Source organism: Alligator mississippiensis, chromosome 2 (assembly GCF_030867095.1).
Source record: "Alligator mississippiensis isolate rAllMis1 chromosome 2, rAllMis1, whole genome shotgun sequence".
Taxonomy (NCBI): Eukaryota; Metazoa; Chordata; order Crocodylia; family Alligatoridae; genus Alligator; species Alligator mississippiensis.
In genome coordinates this window covers 236,936,328-236,963,659 of record NC_081825.1, presented here as the reverse complement: position 1 = coordinate 236,963,659, position 27,332 = coordinate 236,936,328, and the positions used below count along the sequence as shown (strand labels likewise).

Genomic DNA, 27,332 nt, shown 5'->3' with positions numbered 1-27,332 from the left:
GGAGCTGGGCTGCTATGGGCAAGGAAGCTCCCTACAGCTTCCTCATTCAGCAGGGTAGAAAATATACTCCCGAGTATGTTCATACTTATTATGATATTTCATAATAAAATCGCCAGAATGCATAACACCCTCCAGCACCTGGAACTCACCAATAAAGTGCAGAAGCTAAATGGATTCCTACTGGAATAAGATTGAATTCTTGTTAATTACCCTCCTTGTCCCTTCACAGATGCAGTCCAATATCAAATATTGGCAACAAGGGAAAATTCAACTTGAAAGGTACTTTTGATTAATTTCAAAGCAGAAAGACTTCTTACAGTTATTTTAGAAAACAAGAGAACACATTAAAGATGATGAAGCAGCAACAAGGACTTAAGTTTACTACACACAGAAACCAACCTAAGCTCTATTCCTCCAAATGCAATCTATTATGTAAATTAGTTACTTGGTACTTGTACCAGATTTCCTGGCAGTCAAGCTATTTGCCATATAAAACATTATACAACATCTCACATGCCAAAATATATTGAAGTGCCTTACAGAAGCTACTTTACACACCTCTGAAAAGCTTTGGTCACCACTGTGTACAATCAAAAGAACTATGGCAAATTGGGCAGCCTAAGGAAGAATGAAATGTTTTATATCAAGACGAGTAGCGAATTGCCCATCAAGAATGATGGGGGTGGGGACAGCGCTGCCACCCACCTGACTGGTTGTCTCTGTAGCCAATCACAATGCTTACTGAAACAACCAATCAGAGTACTCCAAGAGCATTACAGACAGACAGACAAAGCCCTTTATATATATAGAATTTAGCCTTACCAGTTTCCATTCATCTGCTCACTTAGGGCAAGTAAATTTAGAGGGCAGAACAAACCTGAGTCAAAATGTCTTTTTTTCTGTAAGATTTAAGGCCATATCCTGTAGCATGTTCTGGAACCAGCTCACAATTCAACAGGTTACAGAGCTGTGTTGTCTTTGTGATCTCTTATATAAAAAAAGTACCACACCACATGTAAAATAGAAAGGGACAGCATAATACAGAGGGCCTAGAAATTAGCATTAGCGCACACCTTCTCAAAGCAGTGCACAACCACATTTCTACCTTTACCATCATTTTTCATTTTTTCTGCACATCTGTGGGGAAGATGGACTCATGTGGTTAATGTTATAGTTCAAGCAGGTTGGTAAATGCCCATGACAATTTTTCAAGTTCCATAACTAAGCAAACAAGCCATTTTAGTCTTAACTAAGAAATAAATCCTTTACTTAAGTATGAAACTGTATACTATCAAGTTTCCAACATGGCTATTTCACAGAGACCAAACTTTAGATTTCTGTAAATCTATATGTAAAATGTGCAAACAATACCTAGAAAATCAAAAGGTTTAAGACTGCAGCAAAGGCTGCCTTGTTTTATTTTTAATTTCCAAATGTTTTGCTGTTTCTCCAGCTCCTAAACATTCAAGTATAGATACACTTCCTCTTTCCCACAATGTGTTAGCATTCTGGACATTACACAGTGAAATAAATTAAAAGCAGGAAAAGAATGTACTAGATGTAAATTGAGCACTATGATGTTTGATTGCTAAGGCAAACTTTGAAAAGAATATAGATGTTTTAACTGGCTATTTTAATAACTGTTAATTCAAGAAATTCTTTTTAACAATCCCAAATCTGAAGTAAAAAATGTTGTACTCCACAGTTAAAAACACAGCATGTACATTTATGAATGTATGAAACTCCCTCTGCAGTGGATTGGTAATAAGGTCATACTATCAGCAGTATAAACTGATCAAGAAACATTTCTGCTGACAACAATTTTAAATTACTAGCTAACTAGCTAATTTTACAGATTAAATTAAAACATTCTCCTAACTTGTTTTTAAGTTAGCAAACTACATATAGCAATATTTCTGTGGACTGAGATGCTTGGTTGAGAGATCTCCATGAATCCAAAGGTATGCTTTTCCTTACTCTAGTGACTAGCAAGGGAATACTTCTAACTAAGCCCTTGATAATAAGAGTATAAATTTGAATTAGGTCTGTATGGGATACTAAGACTTTCAGTCATAGCATGCAATAAGATTTGTTGGAAGTGGGGTGACCTACATTTAGTTAGAATACTCATTTACTCTACAGTAAGCCAAATTCCACATCTATAAGGAAAATGTGTTGGCCACCATGCACAGTCTTCACTTAAGGCTCATTGGGCACCTCCAACAGACTTCACCATGTTTAAAAATTAGGCTTTCAGCCATAGAAGATGGTTCAAAGATACTGTGTAGGGAACCTAAGCAACTAACCTGTAAGAGCTAGATACTGCAAAGGATGGTTCAGAGAGCCTGACACTAAGCAGGGAACCATCCAAAACTAACCAAAAGAAAATGCTGACAGAAGCGTGGCTGAACTCCTGCCTCACTCCAGGTCTTGGGTATCCCACTCAGGGCTGCACATTAGGGTCTCAATGGCAGTGCCCAGAATCCTCTTCTGATGGTAACCACATAACCAAGCCAGATGGGGAGAAGGAAGATGTGGTGGTGCTTACTTTTTATATAATGGGTTAGTGCAGGGGTACTCAATCCCTGGGCCCATCAGCCAGATCTGACCTGCAGAGTCCAGCCCACAGGGCTCCCCAGGGATCTGGAAATTTGATGGCAGGGGACTGGTAGCAGCATTAATTGCTGCTCCCCTGCTTCCAAATTTCCAGCCCCATGGGAGCCCTATAACCCTTATAACAGGGCCCTGCACACTAAATTGCACAGCACACAGGGCTGAATTAGGCCCACAGATCAACTCCCTGCCATTCATCCAGCCCACGGGGCCAGAAGGTTGAGCACCACTGGTCTAATGTAAAATGGATAAACCGAGCTGGGAACAAAGCAGAGGAAGGCCTACATCTTGGGTTTCGCGTTTCCTGGACTAGTGCTCTAACCACAAAGATATCATAGCTACTGCAAAGAGCATACCTACCAGATCAGGACCTACTAGGGACTTTGGTGGAGTTTAGACAGCACACTCCTCCACATATATGGATAGCAAGAGAGCTGAGGTAGGTGCCAGCTGCCTAGCTGCCCATACTGGGGTGCTTCCAAAAGCCTAGGTTTAGGCATCTATGGATCTGCACTCCAAAGTATATGCACCTAATGAATTTTACAGTGGTAGAGCAGAGATATTCTGGATCACATTCTGTGACTTGAAGGCCTCAACTCCTTCTAAGCCCCCTGATTAGTTTGCTAATCAGGATTTAGCCTTTATTCTACTTTAAAGGAAAACTGTTCTTATTAATCTACTTTGCACTGAATTTTTTTCCTTCCTGATCTGATTTACATGAGCCATCCACCAGCCAAAAGTTTATGATCAGTCCCAAAAAACTACATGCAGCTCCTTGAAAAGTGCAACTGTATAGGTATGCAAGTGACTACATAATTTACCTTTCTTCTTGCACGAAACTCAAAAAATGGTCCTTTTGTGGACCGTTTGTGGACCAAACAAAGTCTTTTTTTCTGACTTCAGTTTTGCCTTCCTGCTCGCTCTCGCTCTCCCTCCTTGTTTTGAGTTTTTCCCCTCTGGTGCCTCTTTCAGGCCTAAATATTTACAAGTTAAGATCAATTTGCCAGTCTTTGCAAGATCAGAAATAGATGTCTATACGAGAGAAAAAAATTAATTGTACACAATCATAAAAGTAAGATTATCTTTGTGAAGACAATTAAAAGCCTCACAGCCACGCCTAAGAAACTTCCATGCACCTTCTATAAAATATACTGGACAATTTCACTTATTAATAATCTATCTTCAATTCACTAAAAAAATTCAAACTAAAAAGGAATTCATGAGAGCTTTCTGACTACCATCCCAAGAGCCATAAACGAAGTAAAAGACAGACTATGGGGAACATAAGACATGCTCAAAGCTAAACAGTCAACAATCCAGTACAGATCACTACCAAGAAGATTTTCTGGATGGGTATTTTGGAATTCCTCCCATCTTTTCACATGGATATTAAAATAGACATATGGCAGAAACAAGACTCAGAGGGGATCTTTAATAAACTGCTTTGAAACTTATATAACCCCATCATCAGGAAAATCTTCAGCCTCACATTAAACTCCAGCAAATCACACTGACATAACCACCATACAGGAATACCAAATCATGGAGGTTACTCTCCATATAAAAAGTAACACTTCTGAGCTACTGGTTCAAATCTAGTCGAAACTGTCAGTCACAACTAAAAGTGAATCCCCTTAGTTAAACTGTTTAGTGGCCTCAAGCCAGTCTTTCATTAAAAGGTCCCTACATTGCAGAATTTACCAAAAAGTTGATTCTGGCTGCGTTCACCCACGCTTGGACCTTTTGTTCCTGGGGACAACTAGCAGTGGCACATCCTGTGCTACCAGTAGTTGTCCCCAGGGAAGGCCTGTGCCACACACCTTCTGGCAAGCAGCAAGTTACCCCAGGTGGGGTAAGGGAAGCTGAGGCCAGCACTGTGCTGCCCTCAGCAGCCTTACCTGAGGTCCAGGGGGCATCCTGGGGCTGTAGCAGTGGCAATCCTGCTGCACAGAGCCTCGCCAGAAGCGTAGTGCAGCTCCTGCCATCCCAGCTCTAGTTTTGAGCGGTGCGTACTGCCCTGAGTGCACCACTGTTTTTTTTTGTTTTCCTGTGTTGTTTTTTTTTTACCCTTAGATATCCAGGGGTGAAAAGCCCCACCCCTTGTTGCTCCCTTGCAGCACAGAATACAACTGGATGTGCAATATGTGGCTCTGCAGACATGTCTGTAGCACCACATACCACATGGCCTCTCATCTGGATGCGGCCTCTGTCAACAATTTCAGCAAAGTTACCAAGGACTGAAACAGCCGTACTAGCCTATCAGTCCAGTTTGTGGTTGAAACATATTGGCAAGACTATGAAGGGAAACAGTTGCCTTTGCTATGACTGTTCAGTAGAGAATTCAGGAACTGATGTCTAAACATCAGTCAATCAGATATACTGTCACAGCACACTATTCACACAAAAAAAATTATGAACTAGATACCAATGCTATTTTTCCTCTTCAGATTCTGCTGAGGGAAGAGAGACCATCATCAACAGGCACCTCGACTTCTGTTGCCAATGTCAGAGAGAAGCCAGTTGTAATGACTATAAAGCAGCAGAACTTAATGCAGGGGAAAAGCTTCCAGTTTCATATTGGTATTTCCAGCTGCTCCTACAAAAATAGTTCACTATGTGATACTGGAAAAAGCAAAAACAAATTAAACTGGCTTTATTACGTCAATTTCACCCCGATACTACGGTATCCAAGATGCTGATAATGAGTGAAATCCTATGCATATTGAACTGTGGAATATCCATGATACGCCCAATTTGAATCCCTACTAATTCCCCAGTAATTTTCATCAAATTTGATTGCAGGCATCTTTAAGTGGTGCTGTTACACAATCTTCCAATCCCTTCAATGTTTGTAAGACATGTCAAAGTTACTTTTGATTATCCAAGGTCCAGTGTAGTGGCAATAGCATCTTCAAGGAGGAGACGTAAAAAAACCAACAAGAAAGAACTTACTCTCCGTCTTGGTCTCTGATTGAAACCATTCTAGGAGGTACAGTCATTCTCTGCATATCAGACACAGGTAACAGAGATGAATGAAAAATGGGATCAACCCACTGTATGAATTTTTATGCACCAGGACGTCTGCATAAATAAAACAAGTTAAAGTTAGATATAACTGGGCCTGTTCAGTTTGAGTAAGAGAAGGCTGAGAGGTGACTTGACAGCTGCCTACAAGTACATCAGGGGTGAACACCAAGATCTAGGTGAGCAACTCTTCAGGAAGGCACTTCAAGGGAGGACAAGGACCAATGGGCATATGTCGCAGGGCACGTCAGTGCCTGGCTCCTAAGGAGTGAGAACTGCCTGGGAGAGAGCCCTGGCCAAACATAAGGGGGACAGCTGCAGGTTGCTGGGGCAACTAATGGGAGTCAGCTGGCCAGAAGGGGGCAGGGCCTGGCCCTTATAAAAGCCCAGTGCTGAGGCCAGGCTGGCAGTTCTCTGCCAGCAGCCGGAGAGGCAGGAGCTCACTCAGCCAAGCGATGGGGAAAGTACAGCTCATGATAGTCCTGAGAGGATTGGGCACTAAAGGTTTAGCCAGGGGGCTTTATGTTTGTGTTACAGCCAGGAGGCTTGTGTTTGTTTGGCTCTGTTATTACACCAGGAGGCTTGGGTGAGGCTGTAGGGGTTGGAGGAGGCCTCAATCACAGGGACCCCAGAGAGTGTGGGGTGCCCTAGCGCCAGGAGGGCACATTATTTGAATAGCGCCAGGGAAGGCGCAGCTCGCACGCCAGTACGTGAGCGACTGGTGGCGAGGAGCGCGGCCAGTGGGTCGTGGGCGCAACCGGTGGGTTGCAGACGGGGGGGACCGAGCCCCGGATTGCGTGCGGGGTACATAGACCCCAGCCCCAGAGAGGGGCGATTGAGCCCAAGTGGGGGCATAGGACTTATAGGGACCTGCAGCAGTGTGCGGGGACCCCGGCGCCCAGGAGGGCGCAGCATACGGGGTGTATAGACCCAGCCCAAGGGAGGGGCATTTCTGAAGCCCCAGTGTGGGCAGGGCGAGCTCCCAGGACGGGGGCCATTTTGTGAGCCCAAGCGGGGCACAGCCAGACACCAGTGAGGGCGCAGTTTATAGGGGCATAGACCCCGGCCCCAGAGAGGGTCGATTGAGCCCAAGTGTGGGCATAGGGAGCCCAAGTGTGGGCATAGGGAGCCCCAAAAAGGGGGTGACATAATGAGTCTCCGAAAGGGGGCAGAAGAGAGATGACAGCACTTACATCTGTGAGGCTTGGGCTGCGGTATTAGAGGAGGTTGGAGCCGCAGAGCACCCCCCCGGCATCGGGGCATTATAATGGGCAGCCTCCCGCTAATTAATTAACATCAAGACGTGGCAGGAAAGAAGGTGGGCGGTTGCCGCAGGAACAGATGAGCGGGCCGCAACTTGGCTCGGAAGCGATGCCTGTTACAGCATACATTTACAGAGGGTAAATTCAGGCTAGATACAAGGAAGAACTTTTTCTCTGTATGGGTCGTCAGAATCTGGAACACACTCCCAGCAGAGATGGTGCAGTCACCATCCTTACACATGTTCAAGAGGAGGCTGGACAGGCACTTTGCTGAGCTTGTCTGAGCCCAATAACTTCCTGCCCATGGCAGGGGAGAAGACTTGGTGATCTTACAGGTCCCTTCTGGTTCTACGATTCTATGATAATCATGCTCCATTTCACTGATTTCTTCTTTCTTTGAAGACCTTTTAAATTTTGCCCGATTACTTTTTATATTTCTAGGATATTATTATGCAATCTCCCTTCAAAAAGATGCATATTCACTACATTAGTTACTCTGTGCCTTTGTTCCCCAGAGGTAAAGATTAACCTCAGCACCCAGAGAGGTCAATGTCTTGTTTTGTGGTAAGAAAGCAAGGTAAGGAAGTTGTGAGGGGGGAAAAAAAAAAAAAGACAGGATCAAAGATTCTGCTCCAAGTCAGACCAGTATAAATCCAAAGTAATTCCAGTCACTTGACTGAACTTACTTTGAATGTATAGGATCTAAAATTATTGCCTAGGAGGCAGCAGTGAGAAGTGCCTGTGAGAGTACACACACAATATAGCAGGAAGGGGAAGAATCACAATACACAATGGATGTGTATCTAGTGCCACAGGGGGGAAGGGGGGAAGCATGCCCACACAGGCACATGGAGCAGCAGGGGGCGACTGTCCATATGCTATAGTGGCCCCATTGATTGCCTGGTGCAGTCCCCACAGTGTGTGGCCTCTGGAACAAGTTGGACAGCCCTGCTCTATTGGTACAACTTCTCCATCATTTGCCATTTCTCCTGCTCCTTCATTAAACTACTCTTCTCACTGAAATTCTCACTTAAATACTAATAACAGCAATTGTGTCCTAAGTGTTGGATGTTATCTTCCCCGCCCCCTCCCCCCATCAGAGGGCAAAACTATCCTACAGCATTTGAATGTTATTACTTTGATTTAAAAAAAAAATACAATGGCACGATCCTTCAGCTTGAAATGATCTTACATATTTCTTTGCACCATTTCTCTAATATATATGCAGTGCTTGAAATGTAAGCTTATTTTTTAAAAATCTGAAGTGGGAATTTTGTATACTTGATAAAAGTCAAAAAACAAGTTTTAAGCTAGAATTCTTAACCAACGTAATTAAAAATGTGTGCTTTGCAATAGAAACATCGCTACCATGACTTGAAAGCTCCTATAATTTTTATTTTTTTTAATTAAAAAAAAAAAGCAGTCTTACTCAAATCAGTTACTATAATTACTAAGTATGTATTGCTTAGTATTAAAACATTATCAAGGTACAAATGTTAACTCGCATAAATAGAAGAAACATTCTTAATATTAACAAAGTGGTATACTCTACAGAGTAATACAAAGAACTTCATGGGGTAAACTGTTCACAAAATATTATGCGTCTTAGGCTTTGCTGACATCATAAACACTTAGTTATTATGTCATCAAAATTTCTTGTTACATATATACCCTTAATAAAAGTCCAATCTTGGCCTCTAATGCCACTTGGCTTTACAACATTGGAGGATTGTAATATAATGTAACAAACTAATGATAGTTACACTTGTACCACTACGGAAAATTAGGTCAAACTATAAATAGGATTTATTATAGTATAACAAAAAAATATTTCAAAAGTACTGAAAAGTCCTGTTTCATCAGAAAAGGAGGAGACTGCTCTGGGTATTATTAACCAGCATATCAGAGAGATGATAAATCATGGGAGAATATGTATGTCATGATACATGACCCCTTACCTAAGCCTGAACCCCTTACCTACTTGTGCCCATAAGGAACAGCTATTAGTGTTTTGAGGTCTCCTGGGAATGCTATTAAGACAAGTCAATTTTACAAAATGTCTCAAGGTTCAATACCACTGCAGCACTTGCCAAAACAGCATTGCTCTCCTCACTAGCCCCTTCCACATGCAGCAAGAATCTAACATGTCATGGGGATAACCAATACCTCCACAGTTATAGTATGTTAGGAATACAGACTTAAAATAGAGCAAAAGTTCTTGTCTTCTCTCCAGTAGGAAACCACCTGATGTGAAATTCTGTACTTTTTTAATTTAAATGCACTCTGACTTTTCTACATAATTTGTTTGGTTTTCCTTGTTGCAATTTAATAAGTAATCTGAATTTAGCCTGCATCTCTTATCTGGGGGTACAGGCAGCAGACTTTACATTTATAGTGTGATTGTGCTAATCATGCCATAAATTGCAACATGCCACATGTTCAACCAATTTATGGTGCTATAAAATAATCAAACCAGCCACAAAAGATGTTCCATGTATACTGTGGCTAGTTTGTATAGTGCCTTATGTTGAACACATAGCATGTGTCCCAGACCTGAGATTGCTCCAGCCCACATGTCAGCTTTCAGCTGATCATTAGCATAAACCCAGTACAGCCCTGGGGCCCAGTGCTTCTTTTCAGCCTTGCCCTGAATCCTGCATACAGAAGGGTGCACCCCTTAAGGGATACAGAGAATGCTGCAAAGTGAAAGGGGGGCAGGGGGTGGGGACCCCTGCCACTGGGATTGGACAGGGGGAAGCCCCTGTCTTTGGGGGTTGAGTATCCCCTACATAATCCCTAGGTAAGATAAAGTACAGTGCAAAGTAATGGATGGTTGCCAGTGGATGCACTGAAGGTAAATTGTTTATTTATTTTTATTTTAAGGTTTTGTGCATTTATTATGCTTTTCAGGAGCAAATCTTCAGCATCTTCCCCATCTCCTCAAATGATGGACATTGTATACACTGTTTGCAGAATGGTCTTTATTTACAAAAGCTTAGGACTGCACATTGTAAAATATTAATTTTCATCTTTTCTTGGACTGCATTGACCGGGGAGGGGAGGGGGGGTTGTTTGTTTGTTTGTTTGTTTTTTAACAGAAAAGAAATTGTGAACCTTCATTATTCCCCCAATTTCCAAACAGGTATATACAGCTTTCTGTATTTTTGGATGTCTGCTCAAACACCAAAATGTTATGGTTTCTTCACGACTTCCCTACACAGTAAAAAATTGTTTTAAACCCCGAGACAGACAATTATAGTGATATAAAATAGAATATCCCATATCCTCAGGGACAGATGAACAAGAATAAGACTAACAGAGGGGCTGGGAAAGCAAATAAAAAGGAAACAGGAGATTCAGTCTTAGATCTATTATAAGAGAGATTATATTATTAATGGCATTTACCAGTACAATTAGAAGAAAAGAGCTACAAATTTACTGTATTGGAGAACCATTCCAAAATGAGTAAACCTACAAAAGGATGCAAGAATGCTGAATTACGCATTATGGTTTGGAGATAAAACAAATAGAAGACTACTGCATAATGGAAAAGAGATTTGCTATAAGAGACTTTACTAAAGATACAAAAATTATATTTAAATCTAGCTTTTCTTTAACAGTGTGCTAAGTAATAAACAAGTCTTAACTTTCTGCTCTTCACAGCAATAAGATGGAGGGAGAGATCTCTTGCCTGACAGTGACTGAAAGTACACCTTGTCAAATATTGACAGAAAAGAATTATTATTAGCCTCAGTCTTTGTGGTAAAACAGAGGTAAGATATCAAACAAATAACTAACTGCTGAGGTAAAAGAACAGACCGACATAGGTCCTGAAATGCATTGTGCTGTGGCACTGGAGAAATATTCTTATAAAAAGAATCTCGAAAGACCTTACTTAATCACTTACCACACTCCCCTTTTCCCTCAGAATTAGCAACTGAAAATTAAAGTGAATGTCTTAGACAAGATAACTGATTTTTATTAGTCTGGTTAAAAGGAACAATATTTTCTTCAGTCTGCCTTCCCAAAACAAGGTGCATATCTTATTTGGGGTCATCTAATATCCTTTTTGCAGACTGAGACCTTGAAGTGGTGGAGAGGCTTGCATGTCACAATGACCCTCAGAGCTATGTTGCCATTCCTGGCAGCATCACCCATGGCAAAGAGGCCTGAGGGGAGGTTCCAGACAAACTACAGTCCAACCCCAAGCCCTTAGTGGCAGATCAGGCAGAAGATGTCAGGATTTCAACAGCTGTAAAGACAGAAGACGGCTGCAGCAAGATGGAGGTCTGTCATCTAGGGTTCTCCCTTGCCACTAGCCCAAATCCCCACCTTGTCAAGATCACGTGGTTGTTTCCATGCATCAGCTTCCTCACATGAAACAAAGTCATAACAGGCTTCTACCACAGGAAATAACATGCTCTCCTGCACCAACCTTCAAAAGCCCTGCAGCGATGAAGCAGCGGTGGCAACAATGGAACCAGTGAATCTAGCAGTTTCCAGGAATATATTTGCGCACAAGTGGTGGGTAACCCCATGACTCTCATGCATCTGGGTTAAGACAGGGTGAAATTCAGCAGTGGCTACCATGACTGAGCAGTCCTATTCAACACCCCCTCTTCTCACCCTACATGGGAAGGGGGCTAGAAAGAGTGCTCTAAACCTAGGCTGTCTTACCTTCTAGCTAGATAACTGCATGCAGTGTGACCATTCTCTCTGCAGTTGAAAACATCATAAGAAAACAAAGATTTTCAAAACATGGAATATTCACACCTTGATGGACAACCAAGACAATGAACAACCAGAAAGAACTGCCAATCTCCAAGGAACTAGCAAGATACAATACTGACAGTGCAGATCCAAGCGAGACAAAATGACCACACCAAGGGTTAGCTGAGGGAAGAGGATGCACGGTACACCTTCTGGAAGAGGAAACCAGCCCAAGACAAACATTCTTAGTATCGATTTTACCATCAAGAAATCAGCTCATTAGTCAACTTGTGGAGCTCTCTGTGGGCATCAATGAATGTCTTACAACCCAACATCTTAAGCTCAGCAACAGCCAGTACGCCACTGTCATTAGAGCATACACCTCAATACTTGATGCTCACCGTGTTAAAGAACAGTTCTTCTCCAACTTGTGCTACATTCTGACTAACACTTAAAAGGAAGACAAGATCATTCTCCTTAGTGACTTCAACACCAGCGTCAAGAATGACAAAGAATTCTGGAGTGACACCATTCAGAAGGAAGGAGTAGGGAAAGACCATTCCAATGGCATCTTTCTGAGCAAATGTGCAGAACATAGTCTTGTCATTATGAGTACCATCTTCAGACAGTGACAAATATAGGACTACCTGAAAACACCCTTGCCCTAAGGACTGGCACCTCCTCTACTCTGTTATTGCTAGAGCCTGTGACTGAATGGATATGCATATCCCATAAACCACAAAAGGACTGCTGTACAGATCATCATCTTCTCAAATCCATTACAAAAAATCCAGCTTACTCCGAAACACTGAAAAACAGCCAGAGGTAATGCAAAGGACTCTCAACACCACACCTCTTCAAGACCCAAAGGTCTATAAGAATCTCCAAGAGTGTCTTCATGAAAAACCCTTTCCCCTGCCCACAAACAAAGGCAACATTGAGGAATTTTGGAAGGGGTTTAAAACAACTGTCCATATGGCCTGAGCTGAATTCATTGGCTATACCACCCACTGACATCAAGACTGGTTTGATGAGAGTGATGCTAAGATCCAAACCCTCTTCAGGAAAAGAAGGACTGGTTCTGTTTGGCAAAATTAAAACTCATCTCAGCAGAAGGAGACGTATCAGCTCTTCAAAGCCTAAGCTCAAAGGAGGATCTGGGAAATAAAAAATCAGTGGTGGCAAGATACAGCCAAGGAGATTCAGTTCTATGCTGACAATCATGACATGCATAGTTTTTTCCAAGCAATGAAAGCCATCTACAGCCCAGCTTCCCACAGTCTTACTTTCTTCTGATCACAGGATGGCTTGATGCTCCTCAAAGACAATGAACCTATTCAAGCAAGATGGAAAGAGCACTTGGAGACACTCATGAGCTGTGAGTTTACTGTAACTGATACCAGTAGTATCGAGTCCATCCACTGACCCCTTGTCAACCCACTTATCCTAGAAGTATTCTGGCATACCATCAAGGAAACTAAAAACAATAAGGCTACCAGACCAGATGGCATACCTGCTGAAATCTACAAGGCTGGAGGTGAGGAACCGGCACTGAGGCTCCACAAACTTATTCTTCAAAATTGGAACAAGAAAATCCCTGGGGACCTAAGGAATGCCAACATTATGACCATCTTCAAGAAAAGAGAGACATCTATTCATAGAGGCTATCAAAGTATAAACCTTTCCACAGCAGGGAACATACCCACATCTTCTTGAACCATCTTCTACCTCTTGCTGAAGAAATCCTGCCGGAATCTTAGCGTGGTGTCAGACCATCCTGGGGGGCAACTGACATGATCTTTGTTGTCTGCCAGGTCTAGGAAAAGTCCTGGAAACAACATCAGGACCTCTATAAAAGGCCTTCACTGACCTTACCAAGGCCTTTGACTCCATCAATTGTGAAGCTTTGTGAAAAGTACTGGCAGATTTGGATGCCCCAAAGAGTACATCAGGGTCCTGAGGCTCTTCTGTAATTGGATGACTATGACTGTTCTTTATAGCGGATCAGAGACAGATCCATTTGTCATCCAAACTGGGGTCAAGCAAGACTGTAGCATGATCCCAATTCTGTTTTTTTGTGTGTGTGTTTTTTTTTTGTTTTTTTTTTAACTGTCATCCTGCTTTTCATTAAGGACTGCTTCCCTTCTACAATTGACACTGAATGGATAGAAGGATCTTCAATCTCAGATAATGTTTTCACTCAAAGACCAACGTATTCAAAACAACCTCTTTGACCTTCAGTATGCCGATGCCTGAACCATCCTTGCTCACACTGAGGAAAGCCTCCATACTGTGTTGGATCTCTTCAGAGAAGCCTACCAAATTTTGAGTGTCTGTCTCAACATTGAGGAGACTAAAGTGTTCTGTCAACCTGCTCCAGGCCATGAATGTGACCCTTCTCCTCAAATTACCATACAAGGAAAGATCCTGCAGGTAGTGAAACACTTCCTTCACCTCAGTAGCCACCTCTCAGAGAGTGAACACTAATGAAAAGATCTAGCACAGGATCCAGTTTGCAAATGCCTCCTTAGGGAAACTTCTTCAGCACGTTTTTATCGCAGCCTACAGAAAGATACCATGATCCAGGTCTACAATACAGTTGTAATCCCCATTCTCTCCTACAGATGTGAAATGTGGGTGACCTACCACTGTCCTCTCAAGAGCCTGGAGAATTATCAATGATGATTCCAAAAAATCCTCCACATTAAATGGGAAGATAACTGCACAAACACCAGATAATGTTAACAGCATTGAGTCAGTGATCCTCAAGCACCAACTTCACTGGACCAGATATTGCACGCAGATGCCCAACTCTCAAAACAAATGCTTTACTCACAGATTAGTTGTGGCCTGAGATCTCACAGTGGCTTCAGGAAACGCTACAAAGACACATTGAAGGCACACCTCAAGAGAACAAACACTGACATCAAGAGCTGGGAGTAGCTGGCTGCTAATCAACTCTTATGGCATGGCAACCTCAACCAAGGCGCCCCTAGCACCCCCCAGGATAACAAGGAATAATGGCCACAAGTTGTTGGAGAGTAGGTTTAGATTAGACATCCATAAGAACTATTTCACAGTTAGGGCGGCTAGGATCTGGAACCAACTTCCAAGGGAAGTGGTGCTGGCTCCTACCCTGGGGGTCTTTAAGAAGAGGCTTGATGCCTACCTGGCTGGGGTCATTTGAGCCCAGTTTTCTTCCTGCCCAGGCAGGGGGTCGGACCTAAAGATCTGCAAGGTCCCTTCCAACCCTACTTCTATGATTCTATGAAGGGGAAGCCTGTTTCAAGATAAAGTATCTTGCACTAGAAGCAAAGAGAGCATAGAGGAAGGAAAAGGAGAGGAGTCCCAGCCTGTGGCCTACCCTCACTTGCAGAAAGACAACTTCTGTAGATGCATCAGTGGCTCAAGGATTGGACTTTTAAGTCACCTCAAGACCCATCAATAAGCTTTGGTAGAGATCATCCATGAATAGCAGGACTGCTGATGACATGCAATATGTGAATAAATAAGACAAATCAAATTATAGTCCAAAACATTTGGTAGCTAGGATATCCATAAAACAATCTTATCATTAAGAGATCAAGAGTAACCTAAGGAGCAACTTAAAAAACTTACTCAAACTGAGTGACTCAGAAAATTCACCCAGAATCAAAGGGATGACAAGAGCCCAGAAGAAAAAGGATGCTGTCCATATTATCTTTGTTCACTAGTTACCTCCCATCGCTTTGGGAAGAACTGTTGTAAACTTGTCTTAGTTGTTCCTTCTGTGTCACCGACTGCCATTCTCTACTTATGGATCTGCTGACTTTCTCTGTCTATGCCACTTATGTAGCGCTCTCAACAGCCTCTCTCAGAAGCACATCCTCACTTATCCATTCCCATTCCGCATATGAGGAAGGTGAGGTAAAGCCACTTCTTGACAGCTCTTCGCAGACCAAGATGTTAGGAAGGTAACTGCCCACACCAGTTGCAGGCCTGCTGGTGACTAATCAATCCAATTGCAAAGAGAAAAATCCTGCTGCAGCAGTTATAAGTGAATGGCCGATTGCTACTAGATGAGGGTGTATCTTTCCTCCTACTCCTCTTCCCCTTAATGCTGGCTCTGTGCTGACATTCAAAAAAGGCTACTGCCTTTTTGATTTGGAGCTGCCAGGCATCACAATCTGCAATCTGTTTCCCACAGGTTGTGGTCGATACCACAGGCAGAAAAGGACCTCTTCAGAATGTCCTTGAAGCACTTGAGTGGGGCCCCTCTGTTGCATTTCCCCATTGTCATTTCCCCCATACAGCACAGCCTTTATCATCCATCCAGGCGGTATTGGCTCTTTGTAGCACCTCCACGTTGGAGACATAATCCTGCCAGTGAATCTTGAGAATGGTGCAGAGGCAGTGCTGAGGAAGTGCTCAAGGAGGTATACATGGCAGCAACATGAGACCCGTGACTCAGCACCATGCAGTAGGGTAGAGATAAAAACATCTCTGTATACCTTGACTTTGGTGTGCCTGTAGGCTCTTGACTAGTCCAGACCTACTGCCAAAAAAGGCATGCTGGAGACAAGTGACTGAGGCAGTTTCATTACATTTCTGAGTTTGGCATATGCAGATCAGGAGCAAGTGGGTGAGGGCATGCTTCTTGTGCAGCATCTCAGAAGCAGCACTGGCATACAATGATTGTTTCTCCAGACTTCAGCAAACTCTCTGCTTGAGGGCTAGTAGGAGAGAATCCAGGCCCACCTACTCCTTCAGGTTCTAGCCAGTTTTACCCGAGTACAGAGGCACAGCAAGGTGTTTCAGTGTCTGGGGCTGGGGTGCAGGGATTATGTTAACTACTGGAGCCACAGGGAATTTTACCCAAGGAGGCTCTCCCTTCAGGTGGCAGTCACTGCTGTAGCAGTGCAGTCTCTTGGTTGCAGTAGCCCAACCCAAACAGCAGTGCAGGCTCCCTAGTCCCCACTCCCCCCCCCCCTCAGTGCCCCATCTTCTCCCCACCTCTAACTGCAAGACTGCACCTCCCATGACAAAACCTCCCTGGGATGTTGCCATTCGACATCCCCTCTGTCCCCCAGGTATGCATGCTACTGGGCATGGGGCTGTGCCTAGCTCCCAGCTCCTGGCCAAGGTGCACAGAGCTGCACTTGTTATGGCAAAGACTCCTGGGGGAGGAGGCCATACTGACATCCCCTGCAAGTTGGCAACCAGGGCTGGTATACTGCTCATCCCCCTCCTAGTTATGCTACTGCCTCAGTTCCTCACAGCTTCCCTGGGCAGCTTTCTACCTAGCCTCTCTTGAGGGATTACTCTCTCACTTTGTTTCTTGGGCTTCTCTTCCCCTACCTGTGCAGCTCCCCTGAACCTTGTTATTGTAAAAGGCTCCTCTCAGTAATGCTTCAGCCACTCTCAGTCTTCCATCTTCTTCGATCTTCTGTTCTTATTTTCTCCAGGTTTTGCAAGATTAGTGATCAACCCCAGCTAATACAGTAGCTAACCTCCACACTAACCCCGAGTATCAATAGTGTGGGATGTATGCACATACCCCACGAAAAAAAAAACAGTCAGTGTATTCACATCAAATTCATTCAGTGGCTGCAGTAGCTAATATAAAATTGCTAGTCAGACAATAAAAAACAAACAAACATCTTGCACTATATTACATATAAAGAAGGCCCAGCTTAGGGTCTCTATAGATGCTGGGTAATCCAAGCAGGGTCAAATGCATGCTAATTCTAAACCATCCCTAATCTACCATCTAGACGAGTGTTTCTCAACCCATGGGTCACAACCCAAAAGTGGGTAGCAAGAATATATCAAAAGGTCATGAACAATCACAGAAAAATGTGGAAAATCAGATTTTCTCCTTTAAAAGGAGAAAAATGTGGGAAAGAGTGGATTTCCCCTTGCAGCCTGGCAGAGCTCCAGCCTGCAAGGACTGCTTGGGGTTGGGGGGAGTGGGAGGATATACATGCATGTGGCACCCAGGCAGCTACTGCATCTTCTATGGCAGGTGTGGGCAAAATACAGCCTGCAGGCTAGATCCAGCCTACCAAGCCCTGTGGGCCAGATAGAATGGCCCCTAAAACAATTTTAAAAATTATCTGCCCCTAGGCTCCTGTAAAAAATTACAGGAACAGGGGCAGTAGGACCCAGGGGAAGCCACAGCAGGCCCTGGAACAGCAGGGCCTGCTCCACGAGGCCCCACTTCCCAGGCAGAAGCCCCTGCATAGCAGAGGCTTCTGGCCTGGGACTGCTTGTGCCTGTGCTGGAATGGGAAATACAGATAATAGCAGGAAGCAGGGGAGGACTGCTGTGCGCGCTGGTCCCTGCTTGACTGTGGGGCTGTGGCAGGGGCTGGGAGTGAGGGGGCATGAGCCCACACCAGTGTCCTGGGGCCAGTGGGGCAGCTCCCCTCTCTCCCTGCCTCCGCAGCCCAGCCCCATAAAGCCCTGTGAGCCACACACTCTGGGCTCTGGCCTCCCCGCTCTGGGCCCCACTGGTGCTGGCCCTAGAGCACTGCCTAGCTGTCGCTGGCTCCTGTGTGCTCACTCACTCCCAGGCCTGCCCCCCCCCAGTCAGGCAAGGAACAGCAGGCACAATCCCAACCCCACGCTTGCCCATATAGCCGAAAGGATTGGGCCCCAGGCTGTTCAGGCAGGCGCCCACCTCCCTGGCAGCCTGGCCCAGGGCCAGGCGGCCACAGAAACTTGAATTGGGCCTACAGGCGCATTTGCGCATTTGGTGCAACATGAGCTGACAGAGACCCAATCTGGGGCGCGGGAAGACCGCAGGAGCTTCCAGAGCAGAAAAGCAGCCATAGGCCCAATCCAGCTCCTAGCGCAACCTCCCTGCCCATCCCAGGGCTGGGGGACGAGCCCCTGCGGGGGGGAGGGGCCTTCCCCCTAGGGGCAGTGGCGCCTACTGGGGCCATCCATGGAGAGGGGCAGCTGGGCCACTGCCATCCCAAGCCTCAGGCACGCAATCAAACTTCTGCACCGCCTCCCCACGCCCCGGGCCAGATCCCTGCTGACTTGTGCTGCCCCAGCGACCTCAGGCAGCCCCCCCAGGGCTGGCCAGGAGCTTCCCTGGAACCCCCTGGTTCCTTGCAGCCACAGGAGCTTCCAGAGCAAAAGAAGTGGCTGCGGCCCCACTCCAGTTCCTGGTACAGCCTCCCCGTTCATCCAGCCTTGCCCCCCGGGGCAGCGGTGCCCACCAGGGCCAGCCATGGGGGCAGCTAGGCCATTGCCACCCCAAGCCTCAGGCATGGGCTGTAACTTCCATGCAGCCTCCCCATACCCTGGGCCCTATCCCTGTTGGGAAAGGCGGCCACAAGGCTTGGGACAGCAAGGGTCTGGCTGGCTCCCTCCATGGCCAGCCCTGGGGCATGGCACCACATCGAGGGGGAGAGGGAGGAAACACCCCACATATCAGGGGCCCAGAGGCCTCTGGCAGCTTGCCCCCTGGTCTCAGGACAGGTCGGGAGGCTCCACCAGGAGCAGGATTAGTCCTGTGGACACTTCTGCATTCTGGGGATTCCTGAGGTTGCCAGAAATCATAGGGCCAGCTGGGAAGGGCCTGGCCAGCACGGGGGACAGCACAGGGGTACAGCTGAGGGCACTAGGGGCAGCACAAGCTGGCACAGACCCAACATGGGGCATTGGAAGCTCAGGAAGGCTCCCCCAAAGTTGGATCCAAGTGGCTACATCAACATGCTCAGACTCTGGGCTATTGTAGAGCATGGGCAGGTGCTGACCAGCTTACCCTGGAGGGGAGGTGGGGTGGTGAGAAGCAGTGGAGGCAGCAGCTGGGCCATGGCAGTAGAGTAGAGTCATGGCCCGCTGTGTGAGTAGCTGGCAGTGGGAGGAGATGAAGGCAGTGCAGGCCCCCCTCCTCCCTACCCTCCCATTACTCCTTGCACTGCTGACGGCACAGCTGGCATGGGGCCCTAGTGGCAGCAGCAACAAGTCTCAGCACCCTGCACCAGGTCTCACCCACTGGGCCACAGAATGGGAATGAACAGGATGACTTTAGGTATTTATACACCTGATAAACTGATATAAATCCCAGGAAAAAAAAATTGGAAAAGCTTGATTAGGACTTGAGTAATAAAAGAAAAAGGAAAAAGAGGGTATTATAATTAATGTAATTCAACATGGGTTTCTGAAAACTGCTCTTGTCGAACTAATGTTTTAGTAATGTATTTAGTATTCAGCAAGGCATCTGACTTACTATACACATTTTGATTTAAAAAAAAAAAAAAAAAACAACTGAAAAAAAATGAATAGGGCACACATTAAATTGATTAAAAACTGATAGGTCTCAAAAAGTACATGGGAATCATTACTGATTAACCGCCTCGTCTGAACACCGGTGGCGGCCCACCGGCCCGCAAGGAGCCCTCCCAAAGGGGTGCCACGTGGAGTGGCGAGCGATGCGCCAGGAATCGTTACTGAGCAGCTGTATTTCTAGTGGGCTCCTGCAGGGTTCATGTATTGGCCCTATACTACAAACATTTTTATTAATGACTTCAGAGAATAACTAATCCCATTACCGATGAAGTTTGCAAATGTCACAAACACTGAGGCAGTAGTAAATGCTGAAGACAACAGGTCACTGATACAGAACAATCACATCTTATGCATTCCAATACAGCCAAATCACATGCAGATTCCAGGGGAAGGTGCACGGGAGCCACGCTAAAAGAGGCTGTGGCAGCAGCCACACTGAGAAGCCAGTGAGTTGAGAGACTTCAAGCTGCACATGCCCATCCCTCTCTTTCCCCTCATGCCAGATGTCTGCCCTTAACTGGAAAGTCATACATCTTGGAGCAAAGAATGCAGGCCACTCTTGCTAGACACACTTTATCCAGGGAAGCAAGAATTAAATAAAAAGTAGGGGTTAATAACAAATAACCAACTGCACATGAGATCCCAGTGTCACGATAACTAAAAGGACAAATGCAATCCTCAGATATATAAACAGAGAAATACAGGCCAGAGTATGGAGTATGTTATCATTGTAATTGGCATGGGCGTGACTGCTCCTGAACACTATGACTGGCGCTGGTATCCGCACCTAAGAAGCGCATGGGCCGACAGTGTGGGGACGTGGTCAGGAAAGCCAACTGCACCTTGTCATGCATCCACAGATGCATCTCAAGCAGGTCCTAGGAGGTGATCCTCCCCCTCTATGCAACACTGGTCAGGCCACAGTTGGAGTATTGCTGCCCATTCTGGGTGCCGCACTTCAGGAGGGATGTGGACAACATGGAGAGGAGGGCCACTCGCATGATCAGGGGGCAGCAGGGCAGGCCCTACGAGGAGAGGCTAAGGGACATGAACCTGTTCAGCCTCCACAAGAGAAGGCTGAGGGGGGAATCTAGTGGCCGTTTACAAACTGGTCAGAGGGGACCAGCAGGCATTGGGGAAGTCCCTGTTCCCCTGAGCACTCCCAGGAGCAACTAGAAATAATGGTCACAAGCTGGCAGAGGGTAGATTCAGGCTAGACATCAGAAGGCATTGTCAGGGCAGCTAGGATCTGGAACCAACTTCCAAGAGAAGTGGTGCTGGCTCCTACTCTGGGGGTCTTTAAGAGGAGGCTAGATGAACACCTTGCCGGGGTCGTTTGACCCCAGTACTCTTTCCTGCCATAGCAGGGGGTCAGACTTGATGATCTGCTCAGGTCCCTTCTGACCCTACCAACTATGAAACTATGAAACACTGATAAACTGGAAAGTATCCAGAAGAGACCTACAATAAGTATTTAAAAACTGAGAAATCTACGGATAGTGAAAGTTTTAAAAAGCTTAATCTCTTTAGCTTATCAAGGAAAACACTGGAGTGACTTTATAGCAGGAAGTACCCACAAGATGTAGAGAAATTCAGTAATAAAGGGCTCTTCACTTTAGCAGACAGAAGTATAACAAGATCCAATGGCTGGAACTTGAGGCTAGAGAAATTCAGAGATTTTACATGGCTGATACTAATTAAGCACTGGAACAATTTACCAAGGTATATGGAAGATTCTCTATCACTAAATTTTAAAACTATCTTATTAGATTTTTTTTATTCCATTTTATTAGATTTTATTTGAAGGGAAAGATGCACTTCAATTCAAAGCACAGCTACTCAAACAGAATTAATTCAGAGGAATTCTATTGACCTGCATTATGAATTATTACCCTTCTGGCCTTAAAAATCTATGACTGGTGACCAAGTAGTTAGGATAACATGGGTGGAAAGTCTGTATGAAATCATCAAAAATGTAAATATAAAAGTATTATTAGTCAAGGAATGTAATTTTATCATGTGAACCTAAATTGTGACAAGTCCTGACTGTAGACCATGTTAGATTTACTAGTCCAGCTCTTAGTTAATCAAGAGAGACCTTTTGATTACCTTTTACTAGAGATAATTTGTGTATATATGGATCTCAAAACTGCATAAGTCATGTGAATTTTTTACACATTGAAAAAGTCAACATCTAAGCCAAGATAGTCTTTTGCCATTATCTGCAAAGTAAACAGACACAAACCTACTCCCACTATTAACCTAAGAGACAAAGGTGCTTCCTCAAAGCCATTATAGCTTTTCATGTAATCCATATTGAAACAGCAAACAAAAAATAAATATTTGTATTAAATGCTTACATAAAGTAACTTATGTTTCTCAGAAGTGTAAAGTTCTGGCCTTAAAAATAGCTCTAAGTTATACTATATACGCGGCAAGAAGTTAGCATATTTTAAGCCAAAATAATCTGAATTAAATAGGTAAGAAGGCTAAAACCAGAAAAGATCAACTTTCAGTGACTGAACAAGGATTTGTTTTGTAAATCTGAAAAACAGTAAAATTTTAGACACCAGTCAACTTATGGCATAACGAATCAAGGGGGAGGGGAAAGAAATGATGACAACCCTAACAAAAGTACAGCTTTCTAGATGTTTCTGATGTTATCTGTAATGCTGAAGAGTCCATTAGTAGAAAACAAAACTAGTCTTATACCCAGTTAAAACTGCTTTAGGGAGAATTGATTTTGAAACTGGAGAGAGATTTTACCATTTTGAAAGCATCATCATTCAACTTTAAATGAATTTCTGCTGTAGAGACAGGATGCTCAGAAGACTATCATATCGCAAACAAGGTCATGTGATCCCTTAGAAAGATTGGTAATCAGTAAGCGGTTTTGTCTGGGAGCATGGGTTAAAATTTGAGCTTCCCTGCTGATGACCATGAGTCATTAACAAAATTATATTATGTATTCTATAACGGATTGTTTTCCTCAACTAAAAATGTGTCCACCTTTCTGTGATTTCAGTTCTTTAGTCTTTCAAAAGAAGACACAAAATGAGAAGAGGTTAGAAAGTTCTGAAACAAGATACCTTTCATATCTATGGAATTCCCTTGGGAGCTCCCTACTGCATATCTTGGAATCAAGAGTATAACAGGGCTAACCACACACCCTAGAATCTAGTAAATGGAAAAAGTTGTCTAATGGTCAAAAATATATTTTTTTAAGTTGTCAATTTATCCCCTTTCCAAAGTGTAAATCTGATTATAAATGCTGTCCAAGTAAAAGTCTGATTGCAGTTTTCAGAGAAGAAAATAAGTAGGGACATCACACTGCAGGGCGTCAATTTATACATTATACGTAATTGTATATATAGTTGTTAAGGTTTTCAGTGAAGATGGGGAACCTGACCTTTATTTAGATATCATTCTGCAGCTATGCAGTACCAACGACTAAGGCACTGGGGCTGGAACATGGAAAAGCAGCAAGTGAATTTGCCCTGTCTAGTTCTACTATCTGCACTGAGTGAAATACATGAGACAAAGAAATTATTAAAGATAAATTGGATGTTCAATCCCTCTTAAAATATTCAAAACAGCTAACAAAGGTAAAATTAAATATCTTTTCTCTATTTTATTTGTCTCTTTAAGAGCTTCTGAATAAATCTCTTTCACCACTAATGAAAAAAAATAAATCAGTATGCTATCTGGTTGATGATAAGTCATCTTTAACCAATGCATAATCTACAGTTCCTGGACCTCTTAACATGCAGTGTGTAATAAAACCTGCAGAACTGAATTAACTTGCACATCTGTAGGAGTATTACACTCACTCTCTTAAGCCTAGTACATTCTGATGCTCTCTGTTTCTTGAAGCAGCAAAGTCATCTGTGACATCAATCAGAAGGGGCTGATTTTTGTCACTTGAGTTTTAAGAGTTGGGAAGGGGGGGCAAGGAGGAGGAGGAATAATGGTTGGTCCATATATTGGGCATCCCATCAAGACCGCAAAGGATGGTATTTTCTTAAATTGAAAGGATGGCTGGTTTCTCTATTTATCCAAATTCTACAGATTTGTGTAGTGATTTAACAGAACCTGTTTTCAAGTTTTCAGTGCATGCCAATTGTTTGATCAAGACCAGTGTAACTACAGAATACAATCAGGCATATTATTTTCATTATATTTTGTCCTTTCTACATTCCAAGTGGATATTTAAACATTACACAGAGAGAAATAACTGGATATATCCAATGTGATTTTTTAATTTTTTTTTTTTACTATGAAAGTTTGAATTATTAAGATGTGATTGTGGATGAGGAAAATATTTTCTTTTTGAATACTTCCTTTTCCAACCTTCATTTCATGATACATGTAAGCTCTTTTGACTGAATCACTGAAAGACCCCTCTGAAAATTGCAGTGTTAGAATTTAACAAAAAAAAAAAAAAAAAAAAAAAAAAAAAAAAAAAAAAAAAAGCAACATGCAATAAGTAATACCTGACTCCGCCAAACCTGATTGTCTCAGGAAGTTCCACTGACATGTTTTCCAACATTTACCCTTATGTTTCCATACTTACAAAGGGTTTAAAGGGGTTACACAGATTGTCAAGTACACAATAGCAGATCAAGGAAAAAAAAAAAATCAAAGAACAGAAATTTCTGGATATAGTTACTATTTCCACGGATTATTTCATTCAATATTTGGATATACCAAGCCAAAAATAACATTTGGAGAGCCAAATAATGTGCATTAATGTGCACAGTCACTTTTCCATGGCTATCATCAACCACCTTGTTCAGCCTTTACCAACCAGACCAGCACTCACAATAGCACCTCTGAAATAACAAGTTAAATTTTAAGGAAAACAAAAAACCAAAAACTTGTGCTAGTCCATTTTGTGGCATACAGCTGAGGAGTTGCAGTGAAAAAGCGACTAGGTTCGGTCACTGGGCTTCATCCCGTGAACAGCGAATACACTCGGTGTGGGAAGCCAATGCTGGGAGGCCAGCAAGACCATGCCCATGGCTAGCGACCTCTAATCTCCTGAGCGTCTCCTCTTAGGTGCGGCAGCGAAATGAATGAACACGCCCGCAGGCCGTGACACGCAGCATCGCCTATGGAGGACTAGCACAACAAAAAACAAAAAAGGGAAGCCCGCACTTGGGGACAGGAGCGCTGCGCAGCTATTGTTGTCAACTGCTTTTAAAGGGCGCTCGACTAGAAAACAAGCGGTCGCCCCTGCCCGACAATCGAGGTCTCCCAATGATGCGAAATGATCCCTCGGCTCCCGCAGCCTCCGCGCCCCTCCCCCTCTCGCGGCCCTCGCCCCGCACAAACGCCGCTTCCTTTGTGCCTCCCGGCGCAGAGCGGCCCCCGCGCAGCCTCAAGGTGACACCCCCGCGCCCATCTTTGTCCTCCGCCCGCTCCTCAGCCCCCGGCCCCGTGCACACCCACGGGCAGCCTCACCTGCGGGCGGGGGTTACCGCTGCGACCCGCGGCTCCGGCTCCGGCCGCTGCCCATGGCGCGCACGGCGCCCGCCGTCTCTATGGTGATGCGGCGCTGGGAGGGAGGGGGAGGGGGAGCGGTCGGGAGCGCTTTAATGGGGCGCCGCCGCCGCTGCTGCCGGGCCCGCGGCCCCCCCCAGCCGGGTTAACCTCTCCGCTGCCGTGGCCGTCGCTGCCATCCCCGCTGCAGTCCCCGCCAGGTCTCCCCTGTCTTCGCACCACTCTCCGCCCCCCTCCCCGAGCCGAGCACCACCTAACCGCGACGGCACCGCCCCCCTCGGGCGCTGATTGGACAAGCGCTGAGACTCGCGCCGCGTGATTGGTCGGCTTGCGCGACAGTGAGGAGGAGCGGGTGGGCAAGGCCGCCGATGCTGGTTTGCTTGAGAGACGAAGAACCCCGGGGCAGTCACAAAGGGCTGCGCGCATGCGCGGGCGAGCGAAGCGCACCCTGGGGGCTGTAGTTTTCCGGCCCATGGAGGAGCGGGGCCGCGGCCCCCCCGACGCGCTGCGGGCACCGACCTGCGAGCCAGGCGCAGCCACCGCCCCGCCCCTGCGTCACCCGCGCCCCCCTCCCCCTCCCCTCCCGGCCGCGCGTGCTGCGCTGCCTGCGGGCACCAAGCCGGGGGGCGGGGCGCGCCGGGTCCCCGCAGCCCAGGGCTCGGGTGAGGGCTCTGCGGCTCCCCCGCCACCGCCAGCTCACGCCCTTCTGCCTCCGCCCTCGCTGTCCCCCGCATCCTCGCCTTGCCGTGGCTGGCAGCCCGCTTTCCTAGGGCCGCCTTTTGCCTTTCAGTGTTTCCCTCCTTGCCACATGAAGGCTCCGGCCACGACAGCTGGAAATGAATCCTGCAAGTGTTGGTTACAGGCACCTGCCGGCACAACAGCCCCAGGGCAGAACTGTCCCTAGTAGCAGCTGATGGACAGCTCTGAAGCTTATCGCTGACCACCACAACAGCAACTGAGTTGCTGCGGACCGGTAAATAGAAGTGGTGGTTGTGAAGAGCCGGGCATTGTGCAAGAGGCAAACACGCAGAGTCCAGGTGGTCGGCAGCGTGGGGAAGCTTTTTCCTGCCTTCGCCGGCTGCAAAATGGAGCAACTTACATTTACGTTTCATACGATCATAGAAAATTAGGGTTGGAAGGCACCTCAGGAGGTCTCTAGTCCGACTTCCTGCTCAAAGCAGGACCAGCCCCAACTAGATCCCAGCCAAACCTTTGCCTACCCGGGTTTTAAAAACCCCCAAGGATGGAGAATCCAAGTTAGTTTGATAGGCGCTTGGGCCTTCTGTGAGGGACAATGCTGGAGCCAGTATGTGAATTTCAGAAACAGCTTCTAAAAGCCTTGCACAAGAGAGAGGCTGCTGTAGGGCAGCAGTGCTCAACCTCCAGCCCAGGGGCCAAGTGTGGCCCGCGGAGCCTTGGAAACTGGCCACGGGGCCCCCCATGGGCAGGAAATATGGCAGTGGGAGAGCAGTGGCAGTTAATACAGCCATCCCTCCCCGCCACCAAGCCCTGAGCAGTGGGTCAGAACTGGGCCACAACCTTCTCCCTGCATGGCCACCTTGGAGCTGGGCTTCACCCCCTTCCCTCCACATGGCTAAGCTGTGTCCCTTCCTCACCCAATGCAGTGGGGCTGGGCCACTTCCCCTTCCCTTTGCCCTGCCAAGTTGGGGCTGGGCCATGCCCCCTTCCCCTCTCCTCTGCCAGGTTGAGGCCAGGCCAGGCACCCTTCCTCCTGCAGCTTTGGGGCACATCCCCTTCCCCTGCAAGGCTGGACCGGACGAGGTTCCCCCCCTCCCCATAAGCTGTTCTTTCTTTGCACAATTATGCACACATTCCAATCTTGATGACAAACAAATAGTATCCTTCTTTTCATAGACAACACTTAAGTGCTGACAGTGGGGGCGCACAATGGCACAGTGGGAGGTACAACTCTGTACCA

At 45.6% G+C, this 27,332-nt stretch overlaps 1 protein-coding gene across 4 annotated transcripts in view; it reads right to left on the bottom strand.

Annotated features, from left to right (window-relative positions):
• Positions 1 to 25,622, bottom strand: part of TTBK2 (tau tubulin kinase 2) — a 222,912-nt gene extending 197,290 nt beyond the window's left edge. For all 4 annotated transcript variants that reach the window (XM_019496582.2, XM_059722946.1, XM_019496584.2 and 1 more), the window contains exon 1: positions 25,355 to 25,622. The gene's annotated coding sequence lies outside the window, so the exon portion shown is untranslated. The remainder of the gene's footprint in view (positions 1 to 25,354) is intronic.
• Between the last annotated feature and the right edge of the window lie 1,710 nt (positions 25,623 to 27,332).